The sequence below is a fragment of the Ciconia boyciana genome, chromosome 2, assembly GCF_034638445.1.
Source record: "Ciconia boyciana chromosome 2, ASM3463844v1, whole genome shotgun sequence".
In the NCBI taxonomy this organism is placed as follows: domain Eukaryota; kingdom Metazoa; phylum Chordata; class Aves; order Ciconiiformes; family Ciconiidae; genus Ciconia; species Ciconia boyciana.
The window spans coordinates 95,528,275-95,543,232 of NC_132935.1; positions in this window are offsets into that span (position 1 = coordinate 95,528,275).

A 14,958-nucleotide genomic window follows, 5' to 3' on the forward strand; every position below is an offset into this window, starting at 1 on the left:
ATTATGTTGGTTTAATTATTTGGTAGGGCAGCTAGCATCACCATAGAAGTACACAAATTTTAGTGCAAAGCAACCTCCTCCCCATTCTCTCCCCAAACTCTATCTTAGTTTCTTAAACTGACAATTCAGAAAACAGCCAGGTTTTCTGGGTGCTTCTTTCTGCTTAGTATCCTCTGCCCCACTTGCACATGTGCTTATCCAGTAACAGGCATCAATAGTGAAATGGGATTACGTTCCACTGGTTTAGAGCATGAGCACAGCCCTGGGTGGGGCTGCTGGAGGATCAGCTCTTAATAAGGTGTCCAATTTATAATCTAGCAGGGCGAGGAGCAACTGGCTGTCAGAATGAATAGCTCTTCTGTGTTACCATCTCCTGAGGCTGGCTGCCTGGCCAGCCCGCCTCATCCTTTTCTCTCTCTCTCTCACAGATGTTACTCTTTTCACTAACCATTTTGCCTTTTCCCAGACTGGAAATATGAAGAGGAAGGCAGACAAGAAGTATCCACCCGTATCTGGTGGGACATTGCAAACTGCAGCAAAAGGAACAAACTATCTGCTAGCTTCATAGGAAATAAACCCTGGTATTTACTTATTCCAAGGTTTCATTTCAACCTAGGATCCTGCTCCCAGGGATGGTCTTTGTGCCAAGAGATGCCTTTATAAGGAATGTTCTGTGCAACAACCCCAGATCCGTGGGACACCAGGCACTACCCAGAGCCAGCGGGGCGAGGAGAAAGGCTCAAAAGCTGCGGAGCACAGGAGATAAGCAAGGGGATGCGATTCCCAGACTGACGCGCTCTCTGCTTTTGTCTTAAACCGCTTCTGTTAAACGATGTCTGGTGACTCTGCCGAAGAGTGCGAAGTTAATAAACTGATCCTCTTCAACAGCCACATTGGCTCCCTCGGACGTTATTGCCGAGGCACACATCCCCGAGCTGCCGCAACCGCCTTATCTGCCGCGTCGACATTTTTCCCCTTGCGGAGCATTTTCCTCACGGGTAGCCGAGGTGCATCCCACGGAGAGGGCTAGCCTGCAGGCCAAGCCCAGCAAACCCCCGAGGGGCGGCTTGCGGCGGGGGGGAGCGGCCCGTGCGAGCCTGCGGCGGGGCCGGCGGGGCGGGGAGGGCGGCGGCGGCGGCGGCGGCAGCGGCCCGGCCCCCGCGGCGCAGCGCACGGCGCAGCACCCTCTGCTGGCGCGCAGGAACCCGGCCGCCGCCCGCCGAGCCGCCGTGCAGAGCCTGGGCCGGATCCTGCCTCACGGGAACACCTGCCGCAGCAGCCCGGGCCGCCGGAATGGCCCTTGACACGGAAGCAAGTTACGTCTGCAACTGCCCTAAGCCGTGCTTTAAAGAAGCATCGTGACTTACCCCGCAGGTCGGAAACAGTGGGACCCGCCGGTGAACGAGCACCCGTCCTCAGCTGCAGAAAGACCTGCAGGCAGACTCAGCGTAGCGGTTCTGCGAAGACTGGCAGCGCAGTTGAGCATCTCTCTCTCTCCCTTCTCCGATCTCCGAAGCGGTTCTCTGCCCAAAGGTTCACCCTGCCCTGGGAGGCCTGTCGCAGAGCCTCCTGTACCTCCAGGAGACACATTTAATAGATTTCCTTTCCACGGTGATGATCTAATCTGACCTCGCACAAAGCATAAATCTGTAGCACCCTGCATTCAGGAACGACTGCTCCTCAGTACCTGTCGTCCTTTTTTTCTGTCTCTCTGCTGGCGCTGCATTGTGTAGAATGACTCTTTCCCATCTGCAGCACTTCAAACAAACCAAAAAAATACAACTCCACCTGAAAACTTTCCATCATTCTGTGCTTCCCCCCTTGCCAAAGCGAAGTGAAAGGTGATACGACCAGCCACTTGATCAATCTTTGTCAGGGCTGGGGGCATCTGGCTCCTGCAGGATTTTTTATAGCAGGAGTCTGTTCCTAGGACCATTGGCTCTTCTGCAGCAGGATGCTGTTTTCAGGGTCTGATTTAAGCTGAAGTCCGAAAGACCACAGAGAAAGAAGAAGCAGGGAGCGTGCACTCAGCTTCCTGGAAAAGACACCCAAGCTGTTCTTATGGCCTCCTGCAACCGCAGTCCGTCCTCCCTGGGCTTTACAGCTTGTCCCGGCAATTGCCAGCACTGTGGGCTCAGAGGGCACGGGAAGTGGCCCGCAGCTGGCCCTGGAAGCCTGCCTGGTTTGAGCAGTGAAATGCACAGTGTTTTCAATTAATAGCCTGCTTAGCTGCCACATCATGGTCTGTGAGAAAGGCTAAGTGTCATTAGCAGTCTCTTGGTTCAAAATGTTTGGGAGGGCCACTGTTCTGTGCCCATCCTCACAGGGTCTTTGCATCTGGGAGGAATGCCTGGGATGGAGAACACAAAAGGACAAGCTGGACTGGAGTACCCGTTATGCCATTGAAAAAAATGAAAATAAGATGTCAACAACTTCTGTGGGCCTAATTGTTTCTTCTCAAACAGATTGCTAGCTTATGTGAATCAGGGTAGCTCTACTGAGTAAACCAAAGAATGGAAAGGGGGAAGGAGGTAGCCTTGGGATCAGAAAGGCACAATATGGGTCTTTATCCCCATTGCTTGCTGGCTACTGAGTAACACTAACTTATTGCCACCGCCCCCCGCCACCCAAGAGATAGTGGCACTAAGAGAGATGAAGAGACACAGGGTGGCAAATAGTGAGACTGTTTCTGCAAACACCACCATGCAAGGCCACCTGAAGGATCGGGCCTTGACTCCCTCTCTCTGCACCTCCTGCTCTTGCCCTGCTGCTCAGAATTATTGTGAAACTGAACAGCACAAAACTAAGCTGATTAAAAACCAGAAACGGTTATTTTCTCAGCCAGACTGCTGCCCTGCTCTGGTCCACCTTACAGCCCACATGCACTCTGGACTAGATGCAAGGGAACAGGTATAAAGAAAATACAACCGCGTCTTTCACCATCAGTGCCAGCTTGAAGAGTTCATCAGACTGCAGCCTGGTGAAACACTGGGAAATCCCACAGAGAGCAAAAGAGAAGGAAGCTGTACTTTAATTTCAGCAAAACACTGCACACAGACAAAGAGCAGGCAGTGAGTGAGTGATGCAAATGCGCCTAGTCAGATTTCTCCACTGGACCTTCAAGAGAAAAAGAGGTAAAACATCAAGCACAAAGGGCAGCCTGAGTTCTCCAAACACAAAATCAGGACAAGCCAAATCCTGTCCAATTGCACAACATTAAAGAGTGATTCTGTGCTCTCTTACCTTGTGCTAAGGGAACAGCAATGTTCTGACCTGCAGTGATTTATGTGTAGCAAATTCGTGCTCATAAGCAAGTGAGAGGACCCAAAATCTCATGCCCTAATCCTTCTAAGGAAAACCAAATTCTTCATGGGCATGCAACGTTTAGCTGAGCTTGCTGCTGAAGAAGGTAATGTTTATCCTTATTTGAATCCAATAAAAAGACCAAAACAAGAGAAACAATGCTCAAAGAGCTCTTTTCCTGTACATTTGCAAATAATGCTACAAAAAAAAAAATTAATTGCTTCACATGCTTTACAAACATTAATTAATTTTGCCTGATGTCTCCCCAGCTGGACAGGTGTTATCATCTCCACTGAACATATGAGCAAGCTGAATAAGACAGAGCTGGTCCTGTTTTTTCTAAGTAGCATCTAATTTTCAGTATACAGGCAGCCTCTGTTAATTTTGGCTAGAGCCGTAAGTGACTAATACATGTGCAAGACAGATTCTGAGTGTCTCAAGCTACGGGACTAAAATTAAAGCCGATGCTTGAAAATGTGAACCTAAAAGACTTGCCCATGGCTGGGCAAGACAGGAAATCTGTTGCAGGATCAGGAAAATAAGCCAAGTCTTTAGATTCCTTGGGGCTTGTCTCCACAAGAAACATAGGGAAGCAACATAAAATTGCAGCACGCCAGAAACATTCTCCCCAGGTGGACCCTTCAGTGTTCACTGCTTTCAAAGAGCAAATTTTAACCCCTCCATAAATTCATTCCTTCCCCACAAACACAGAGAGACCCACTTCTCACTTACTGCTGAATACTGTAGCTTGTTGCCACTTTCTAAACTGAAAGGTGATGGTGACAAGAGAAGGATGTGGTGACTCAGGAGGCAGCAATAAGAAAGCCAAGGGTAAAGTTTCACTTTGGTCTCAGCAGAAGACTTCCCCATGAAGGTGCTCTTGGTTTGCAATCAGCAATGAAGTAGCTTACCTGCATTTCAAAGAGGAGTCAGCTACCTCCCACTCAGCATACACAAAGATTATGTCTACCCGTTTTAAGCAGACACAGACAATCTGAGTAGCTGTCCCCATTAACTGGAGCACGATGCCAGCCCAAAGGAGGAGCTGTATGGTTTCATGCTACAAATAAGCAGCAGGTCTCTCTGCAAAAAACTCTCTGGAGATAATCTAACAACATCCACACAGGGGGCTGGGCTACAGATGCACATCCTCCCAAGCTAAGGTGCTGGTGGAAAAGGCTGTCCTCGCAGCCTGTGGTTACCATGCCTTCAGGTCTGCTTTGCTGAACTGTGCTTGAATACTTCTCACATTTTTTCAGTCTGAATGAGGTAGGTTAGCAGAGGACTGGTATTTCAACGTCATAAGCTACCACCCAATGCAAGATGGGAAGTGGTCACCCCACAGCCTGCTCCCTGGATCTGAAGCAGCAGGAACCTCCAGCACCAGGGAAGAGCTGGAGACGGTAACTTCTGCCACAGCCTACATGAACATCTACGGCCTAAGTGCAGGGTGACAGTGTCCAAGAAGTTCATATTCTGACTTGTCACATGCCAGCTTTCACATGGAGATCAGCCTGGTGCTAATGCATTAGGCTTGGCTAACATTTTAAATGGTGCAGGCATAGCTTTGCCATTATTTAAATTCTCAAATTGGTATGATATAGCTTAACTGGTAAAAATCAGTGTAGGATAGGTCTGATAAAAATTGTGGGTCCAAAGGAAGACATTGTGCTGCAGTGGGTACCCTGCGGTGAAGATGGCAGCCGACCACAGAGTGACCACGCAGTAGGTGCATACACTGTGGAGGCAGGCATAAGGTCACGTTATGGTCTTGGCGGACTTGAGAAGAGTAAGAACACCAGAACAGATATAACACTGTTTTTGCCACTTCAGGTTACGGACATACATCTTTTCAGACTGAAGCAGAGCCCCATGGTGTAGCTCCCTCTCATCCTGCACACACCCACAGAGACACTTACACCTGCTGTCCCATGACACTGAATCAAGTGTTTGTGTAGCTGAGCTCTAAAGATTTTTCCAAGGACCTTTGGGTTAAAAAAACCCACCACCATACATCCTCCCTGAAAAGCACGTCTTTTCTTGTAAGTGGATCATTTCACAGAACTGGCTTAAAGGGCAGCTAGACGAACAGCTGAATCAGCACAACCGATGCAGCAGTAACCTGGGGCAGCAGAGAAGGAGCCGACTGGAGCAGCCACCTCGCTCAACTGCAAGCTAGAGCAGGATGCCTGACTGTGGCCCAGCTCTACCAATACTTTCCAAAGTGTGTGTTTTGGTTTGGATTATATAGGGTTTTTTTCTTAGGTTTCCTAAGGAAATTAGGCTTATGCAATTGCTCTGTCCCTCGGTCTTCCTGTAATCCCTTTCAAATCTGCTGTCCAATCTCAGTCAAATCTGAAAGAGTCTTGAACAGAGCATGTCCCTCTAAATCAGACGGTGTCTGGGTAGAAGCCCAAACGCGTGTCCTCTGCAAGGAGAAAGGCAGGCAAACCCCAGCTGCCAGCCAGTGCTGCTGGTGAGCCAACACACAACTCTGGCCTATGGCTTCAGAGGGACAGAGAGGGAGCTGTGGTGGTGAACCTGATGCTCATCATATGAGTCCAGGCTTTATCACTTTGATTGCTCATGCACAGCTTGCTTTAATCCAGACTTTAAAACTTATGGCATCTAGACTTCAGTATGTACTTGTGTTTTAAAAAACAGTATCCTGTCAGAAGTTCCTTCTGTAAGTCAGTAAGATGTAGTTAATACTTTTAACTCCATTCAGTGATTTCTGTATCAGGCTATTGTAAGATTGTCTTAACAACACAAGTATTACAGACATCCATAGTGCAGAAAGGGTGATATTTAATTCTGTGCAGGGGCTCAAATGTACCATTTGTGCAATATGATGCCTGATACTGTATTTATATTGCTAAAATGCCTTTTCTGGGGGGAGCTCAACACAGAGATGAATTCCATCTAACATGAGAGGAAAGAAGTAACTCGTTATCCAGATAGGTTATTCACTAATCTATAAATCAGAGAGAATAACAATGCATACTGTATTCCCGCCTGTTCCCACACACTCCTTCTTGTCATCACAAGGGGTCTTTAGTACCCTGAAATACAGCTTGACAATAAAAATTAATTGAAAGTGCACTAGAATCATTAACTTTTGGAGCTTCACAGTTTGCCCATCCTTAAACAACACTGGTTATAAAATCCTGTTTGTGCTACAATTCCTTGGCTCTCTGCCATGTAGCATGTACAGAAATCAGCAATATATGCAGCAGGGACTTAGCTGGCTATAATACGAACGCACATAATGGACTTTCTTCTTTAGCTCAGCAGCAAAACACTGACTCAGATCTAGAGACTGGTTATAGTCCCAGCGGCGTTTACTCCGTGTAATTAGCAGTATCAAGTGTGTTGTCTTTTGGGTAGCCTGATTGTTTCCATATGCACGAGTACCTTCTGTGAACGTAGACAGGGCAAGAGGCAGACAGCATTCAAAGCGCGCGCAGTGCTACAGGAAGCACATACGTTTTAAATACATTATCTCTACAATTAAGAAGAGTTTATAGATCGGTCATATAAATCGTCAAGAATGGGGCCAGTGGAGAAAGAGAAAGACCTTCTTTCCAAGCATGAACTTTGCCTGGGTAACTACTCGCACCCTGGTCCCCGAGATGGGGCAGACATCTCACTGCTCGCTGATGGAAGAGTGGCATGAATCAGTAGCTCATGCGGAGCGGGGAGCCTTGCTCCAAAGCCGGCACATGTTGGTCCAGGCGGGAGAAGGCTGTTGATGCTGTGTTGGGGCCCGGCGGAAGATCAGGCCGGCGTTTGAGGTGGGGCATGCCTGGGAATGCCGCACAACATTCATCTTAGGGGCAGGTACTTGCTGAAATTCCAGTTACCAAGAGAGATGGCTGAGGCAGAGCGAGGCCTCGCCTTCGCCGTGCAAAGAGGTGCAGTTTTTTTACCTTGGGGTAATGTTTCTGACCGATCCCGAGGTAAAAAGCAGTGAAGCCGAGCAGCTTCAGCCTCATTGCAAGGCAAACCAGGCAAGGTCAACCCCAAATGGGGGTGTGCTGCTGGCCTTGCCTGCTTTACCACATCAGCAGCAGTTACAGCAAGGTTTAAAAAAAAAAAAAACAACCCTTGAGAGCAGGAAAGACAGGCCCTAATGTCTGTTTTGAAATAAAGGGTTTAAAAAGGGGTTTGTTTAGGGTTATTTGCCTCTTGTTCTCCCTCTCCCCTCCATGCCCCCCAGCGTTGCCACGTCTGACATGCTGTCTCACCCCCAACCCCCAGGCCTTTGCCCAGCAGCCGGCAGCGTGGCTGAGGGCTGCGAGGAAGTGGGGAGCGACAGGGAGAGCCATTCCCACTGCGGCCTGGCTCCTCCTGCTCCTCGCCATCCTCAGGATCCTCCATGCGCTTCCCATCAGAGCAGGGCCCCTCTGCACCTCACCCACCCTTCATGGCAGTGCACCTTGAGGTGCGCCTTGCTGTTTGGGAAAGGCTCTGCCAGGATATTCTCTCGCAGGGTTATTTTTATGGCTGCGGTAGGTGCCTGAATAAAGGCCATCTTAAGTAACTGTCTCAGGCTGCTCGCTGGCTTCTGCCCTCGGCATGCTCCCTCGTGCCATCCCAGTGGCCCAAGACAGCCTAGGACAGCCTCCCCGCCACGCTCCTCCAAGCCTCTTGAAACCTCCTGCATATGCATCTGCTTTATCGCTTTGCTAATGATATTTCAGTATCTGTTCTGTAGCAAACCACTCTTTCTCCATAATGTGAACTCGCCAAGGGAGAGTGCTTGACCAGGGTATTAAAACCCTCATCTTTACTACAGCAGATATGGTAAAGATTTAACCTTAAAACTTGCCTTGCAATGCAGAAAATACACCCCTGCAAAGTACCTTTAAACCTGAGCAACTGCAGCCAGGCTCAGTGTCTGTACCAACTTGCATCATACAATTTCACCTCCCTTTCTCCGCTACCTCTAGGAACTATCACAAAAAGCTCCCCAAACAAGCTCGTTAATTAATAAATCTTCACTATAAAGTACTGCAAAGAAATATTTTATGCAATAAATCCAGACAATACATTATTCTCTACAGCTCTTCTTGGAAATATCTTGCAGTTGCTGATTTGGATAGGAGTTTTGCAAGCCTAGTAAGAAGTAAAAATCCTTTATAGAAAAAGGCATATGCTGCTCATCGACAATGATTCATTAAACAGCCTAGCAGTTTGTTTGAATTGTGTCTTCTGACGCTAGGAATGGGGATGCTACTATTTTAATAATAAGCTATCAAACAGTATTGCAAATAGTCACTGTTCTTTAATTTCTTGAAAAGTTCTGAAGAGGTGAAAAATGCATTTGCAGAACAGCTACTGCTGCCTATTCAGAAGTGTGTTCTATCTCAACCACAAGATTTGGTTATCCCAGTGAAAAATACTGCACTCCAAATTAATTTAGTAGTTTTTACATCTATCACTGTTGTCATTCCGCATTTATTATTTTATTGGTGGTTTCTCCCAGTTCTTTTCTCATTTTTCTTTGCTCATTTCCACTTAAACTTCTATCATTGACAAGTGCACTTCATGGCATGCAGTTGCTGTCATGGTCACAACAGATGCAGGGAAGCCCAGTGTGTTCACTTGACCTAAAAAACATTACCAGGGAGCAAAATAACCTGTGTGCGATCTTGTGTCCTTACAAACACCCCTGCAGGTGTGTAACTCTTCCCTAGTGCATGGCTAGCTATAGGCTTTAACTCACTGTTGTGCAGAAATACCTGAGGAAGGTTTAAAGATGCTTGAGATACTGCTACCAGCTTAGTACTGGCAGCACACAGGACAGTGCATGCTAATTTAAAGCTTACGTAAATAATAAATATGTTTTAGGTCCCTTTTATGTGAAAAACATTAGGTTGAATGAGAAGTATGAACATTTAGTTCAAATTCAATAATTAAAAATACAAATGTACTACATACATACTCAGTACCTAGAACTCTGCTACATGCACAGTTATATATAGAGAGAGAGTATCTGGAAAACCACCTTTTCCGTCGTGATGGAAATAATATACTGCTTATGTGTCATGTTATTTTGAGTCATTATTAATCTATTACTCAAGTAGTTTTGTAAATGTGGTACAGCACTAAAGATTTAGGGTGACATTGAAGATTCAGGCCCCTGACTCCGCAGATGTAAGCATGTGTGTAACATGTGCTGAAGTGCTTACAGGAATGGAGCAGAAATATGTATCAAGCCCAAACTTGAAAACAGGTGGTTTAAAGTTATACAAGCACAAAGAACAGTGAACAATTTTTTAAGCAGCCACTTTTTGCGTTCAGAAATTAAACAGCTACTTTATTCTCATTTCCACCACCAAAAAAAAAACCCCCGCAGGCTGAGAAAGCAACACACAAAATCTAAGTCATAATTTTAAAACTGAGGCTCCTTCCCACCATGGGGGTGGCGGGGGGACACCCACTTTTTTTGCCTTTTTTTTTCCCAGGGACTGCCGGGCCAGCAGCAGCTCATGTCGCAGCCTGGCGAGCATCTAACAGCGTGGGACAGGAGCACTTCCTCAGTGCAAACCCCATCCTGCACCAACGTCCCAGGGCACCCTTGCAGGGCGGGCTCCGCGGCATGACTGGGGAGCAGCCTGCTTGCAGTCATAGCTGGTATTTTGCAATAACAGAACCAAGAAAAAAAAAAACCAACAAAAAACCCCAGCTGCCATTAACATCTCCCACGGCCGCCCGGTGCTTGTCCCAGCAGCAGGGCTCCCCCATGGCCCCGGGAGGTGTTCCCCCTGCCCATGCCCTCGGGGCCCGGCACACCCACCTCATCAGGGAGCTGCCCCCCTCCAGGTCCTGCTGAGGAGGGAACTCTGAAGCCCAGCACCTGCTCGGGGACCAGGGGGTGCTGGGGGCCGCCTTCCCCTCTCCTTGCCTCAGGGGTGGCCCCCTGCCCTGAGGGGAGATAGGTAAGGCCGAGGCCCGGAGCCAGGCCTTGTTGTTGTCTGCCCCCCAGGTGTAAGCCCCCCTCCTGGGCCTCGCGAGGCCCGGCCACACTCCAAATGTCGGTACCCCCCGGTCTGGTCTGCACCCCCCAAGCAGCAGGGCCCCCCCAGGCTTCTCTGCACATCCTCCCCAGGTGGCAGGGGCCTCCCGTGACCTGGCGAGGCCCGTGGCTGCCCGTGGTGCAAGGCCGGGGATACGTGGGCAGCCCCGGTGGTGAGGCGAGGTGAGGTGAGGCGTGGGGGTTAATGTCTGCCCCCAGCGTGGGGTGAAATCCCTCTCAGCTGCCCGAGGGGAAGGGAGTGTCCCTCGCAGGGTAACAGATGGTCCATGAGCAGCCGCCGGGATGCAAAACCAGTCAGGAGCTCCCTCCTCTTACTCACCTACTTGCCCGTCGCGCTGGGAGGCGGGAGGAGGTTTTGCAATATCTGGGGAAAGGGACGAGCCCCGGGAGCGTGAGAGTGGGAGAGGAACGGTGGGGTTACATAAAGGAGGTGGGCGAGAAGGGGAACAGGACAGTCAGACGCACGCACCCAGGCTAATCCGGAGGCAAGGGGATGGCGGAAGGGGTGTTGGGAGAGGAAACGAAGCGCTCACCCAAGTGTGGCTGGCCGGCTGGGGAGCGGAGGGAAGGAGAACAGCCTTACACTGCATTTGGTGCGGGTGCATGCTTCGATGTGGGTGCGTGAAAGGGCTGGACAAAAGACAGAAGCACCATCGCCGCGCATACAGGGCGGCAAGAGGGAAGACCTCCTTTCTAGGAGGTTTGCGGTTCCCCCTCCCGTTCCCCACACGCTGCTGGGGAAACCTGCGCTTGTCCTGCTTGCTAGGAGACAGCACACAGCTTGGTGGCTGCGGGTGTGTGAGGCTTGCTAAATGGAGGCTCCTGCTGCCCTGCTGGTTGCTGCTGTGCTCTGGGAGGGAGGAGGAGGTGGAGGAGGAGCAGGGAGGGATGTGAAAGTGGGTCAGGAATGTAACTAGACTCTGCCCCCCTTGTTGCAGGCACAGGCGGCGCTGCCTTAGCGATGGAAAGCAGGCATTTCACTGTTGATGTTCCCCAGTCGTACCGGCTGACGGTTACTAGGGAATCCTGAAGGATGTGTTTCCCTGTGACCCTTTGAGAAGAAAAACTTAGTTGCCGCAGTAACCAAGTTTGGCTTGGATGCAATGATGCAGTAAATATCATAGGTGAGCCTCGCTAATGGAGGAGGAGGAAGCTGAAACTGTATAGGCTGGAAAACTCTTGCAGTCGGGTCAGGAAACGTTTAAAAAACGTCCCAACAAACTGTATTACTTAAGTACATGACTTTTACATTTCCTGACGCAATAAAACTCTCAGAATTTATCCCCTATGTATTGTAAACTACTAAGAAAACAGAGATAGAAATAAACTGCCTTACTGATGTAGCATGAGGTGCAGAGCTCACCCACAACTCTGCAGTAGCCCTGTGCAGCCCTTTTGCATGCAAGTAATTTTTGTTTGATGGCCTGAATTTTTGAAAGTTAAGGGGTGTGAAAGAAAGTGAACGCTGACTCAAAACCTTAAGTTTGCATCCATCTTCTTTTCAGCACTGTTGCTTTAGATTAACAATTTTCAATATTGTTACTTAGATTAAAAGAGAGAACTCATCAATCCTGCTCCTACAGGAAATCCCCAAACTAAATACTTTCAAAGTGGAAAACAAACTAAAAGAACAGGCAAAAAATATTCAGCTTGAGGTCCAGTCGTGCATCATTTCTCCCTATTCCCTCCAGTTCTTATCGTCTGATTTCCAACTCCCTCTTATAGAGAAATAGACCTTTATTCACAGGGGTGGGGAATCGCTTTTCAGAGTTAGAATGAAGAACTGAAAAAAAACACAGAAGACAGATACCGTGATACATCAGTCTCTTCTTTAGTTTTCTTCCAGAGTTGTGTTTTTTTCTAAAGCACTGATATACTGAAGAAAAAATGGATTGCTGTACATGGGACAAATTCTGCTCCCAGCCTGAGGATCAACAGAGGAGAACTGAGCTGTCAGGCTCACAGATGCATCAGGAGTGAGGGGACACACTGAGTGTGTCAGTGCAGGCCACGCAGCAGATAGGTATGCATCCAGTCGATGGATGAGGGTATGCATGTACATTTCATTAAGGGAACAAAAGTTACTGGAGCAAACTGTGCAACTATTCCTTTTACTCCTTTGAATTATTTGTCAAGGAGATATTGCTATAAATAAACATCCCTTTAGCTTCTTTCATCTCTGAAAGCTACTCAGTGTTTAAAAGCATCCATGCCCTTTAATTCAAGGACATTCAAGGATGCACAATGAATGTTACTGTTTCTACTTTTTATGTGAGATAATTTGTCAAATTGATTTCCTAAATCATCTGCTACTAAAAGCTGAATTTAATAATAAAAGTTACACGGACGTAAGCAAATTGTGCTGAAAGATAACTAATCTATTGTATCATCACTCTTGTTCTAAGAAAAAAGCAGAAACCAATCATGGTTTAAGTGCTGTGGGCCACAAAGCTTTTCTTAAAAAGAACTCAGCAGAGGGCCTGGGTGATACCTCATAGATGAATGTAGCCCATTGCCTCCAGTCATGGAAAATATTTAGGCAGTCTTTATCCACAGTTTTAAGATCAATAATTGCTTAGGTATGTCATGCTTATTTTTTGTGGAACAACATTACTTGGTTTTGTTGACTGTCCTGGCAATGCAGAACATTCAGTGGACGCAGTCTTTCATGCCATCTGCTTGCACAGGCCTCTGCCACCATGCAGTCTTACAGATCTGGGCAGGAGGATCCCACAAGTCTCTCTCATTATCAGCTGGAAATGCCACATTAGAAATGCCACATTCCTCTTCCGGGACTGCCATAGAAAGTCTTGATGGTCCCACCTATCATCAGCATATTTCCATGTGTTTTGAGGCAACCCAGTGAGCTGGGAAAACTAAATATTATGGAGAAGAAGCACTTGTGTTCGCAACCATTCCTTCACTTCCTACTGGCAAGGAGGGTCTGATTTCATTGTTAGGCTGTGCCCTTTTTATGCCCCTCTGGACAAGCAAAGGGCATGTTAAGCCTTCTGGAAACAGTCACGAGAAAGTCCTCCTGTGCTCCGTGTAGGAGCATGGTATTTCCTATCTATTCCCCCCACCCCTTTCTGTAGGGATGATGTGAGGAAGGAGGTGTGGCCAGAAAGTTGCTGCTTTCTAGTTATTCTTGGCTCTGGCAAAGGCCTTTCAATTCAAGGGTAAATGGCAGGGACCTTGACACCGCTCTAAATCTGTACTGATGTCTTAGAGATCCCCAGAAGGACCAGATAATATGACAAGGCACAAAGCACAGCTCAGGTATAATAGAGAGTTAGACCTACAACCTGTGGCTGCTTTGAACAGGCATTGATTGTGCCATCCCAGACTAGTCCTTTACTGCCAAGCTTTGGGCATGGGCCTAGTCTGCAGTGAGAGGCTAGTTAATGCAAAAGTATGGAAAAGGAAACATGGAAAAGTTCCAGGTCTGATACCTGAGTCCATTTGCAAAAGTATTTTTGCTTTGTTTTTGCTTTAACTTGTACACTGGAAAATTAGGAGGAAAAAAACCCTATTTAAATAGAGTTTTTCTAGCCGTGTTCAGTCAAGTCCCCTGGTTATTAGAGAGAAAAAAGATGTATAAAGTTTTACCAAATCATGTTAGATGGCTAGTGTGCATGGTTTAGTAAAATACTTCTTTTCTGAGTAATTTTGGGATGTTTTGGCTTTTAAAACCATCATTTCCAACATAGATAATAATAATTTACAAGAAGTTATTAGCTCATCTTGTTTCCACCTTGCAGGGGAACTATTTTGCATCCTACTAAAGTGGCTGAGTGGCTTCAGGGAGAGGATAGATTGGGCGCTAGTAAGATAGATTTAAAGATTTAGCCACATGCTATTTTGGAGATTTATTTCCTTAGTTAGTATCTTGTTCTTAGCAGGCTGAATTGCAGAATATTCTCCGTAAACAGGATGAAACAATAGCAGCAAAGGTATGATGCCATACCACGCTGAATAGGGACCTCAAAGCAATTTACCATTTTAATGATGGCATTGTTAAGCAAAGCAGTCTCAGGATTAAATCGTTTACTTCATTGAGAAAAACATGCTATTTATTGAGTGTTTTACCTTTAGCAACCAAAATACAGTAGTGTCTCGCTTTCTTTTGAAACTTGCGCATGTAGTTTCAAAGCTGTTTGCAGCTGGAGACTGTCAGCCACTCACTGTACTTACAAAACAGGTTTAAAAGCAGACACGGTTAACAGGATGTGACATAGACTGTCTTCAGCACAGTATGTGACACATCCCTGTACTTTTCTAATAACGTTGAAAGAGGCTGCTTAAGCTTAGAATGCAACAGGTCTCCTTAAAGTTTGAATTCAACGAGAAAGCCTTAAGAAAGGTATATTCCACATGTATCTTATTGAGAATTATTTCAGTGAACTTTTGCTTATCAGTACTGAAAAGATGTGTTAAAACCAGTCTGACAACTTTTTTCATAACGCCATGTGCTGGAGGGCCTTGAGAAAACACTTTTGAAACAATATCAGAGCTGAACTACTGAAATGCTTTGAACAAGAAGAATGTTCATTAAACACATTTCCCCCGTTTTTGTAGTGTCCCAAACAACAAAAGTCAGGTATTTCATGATT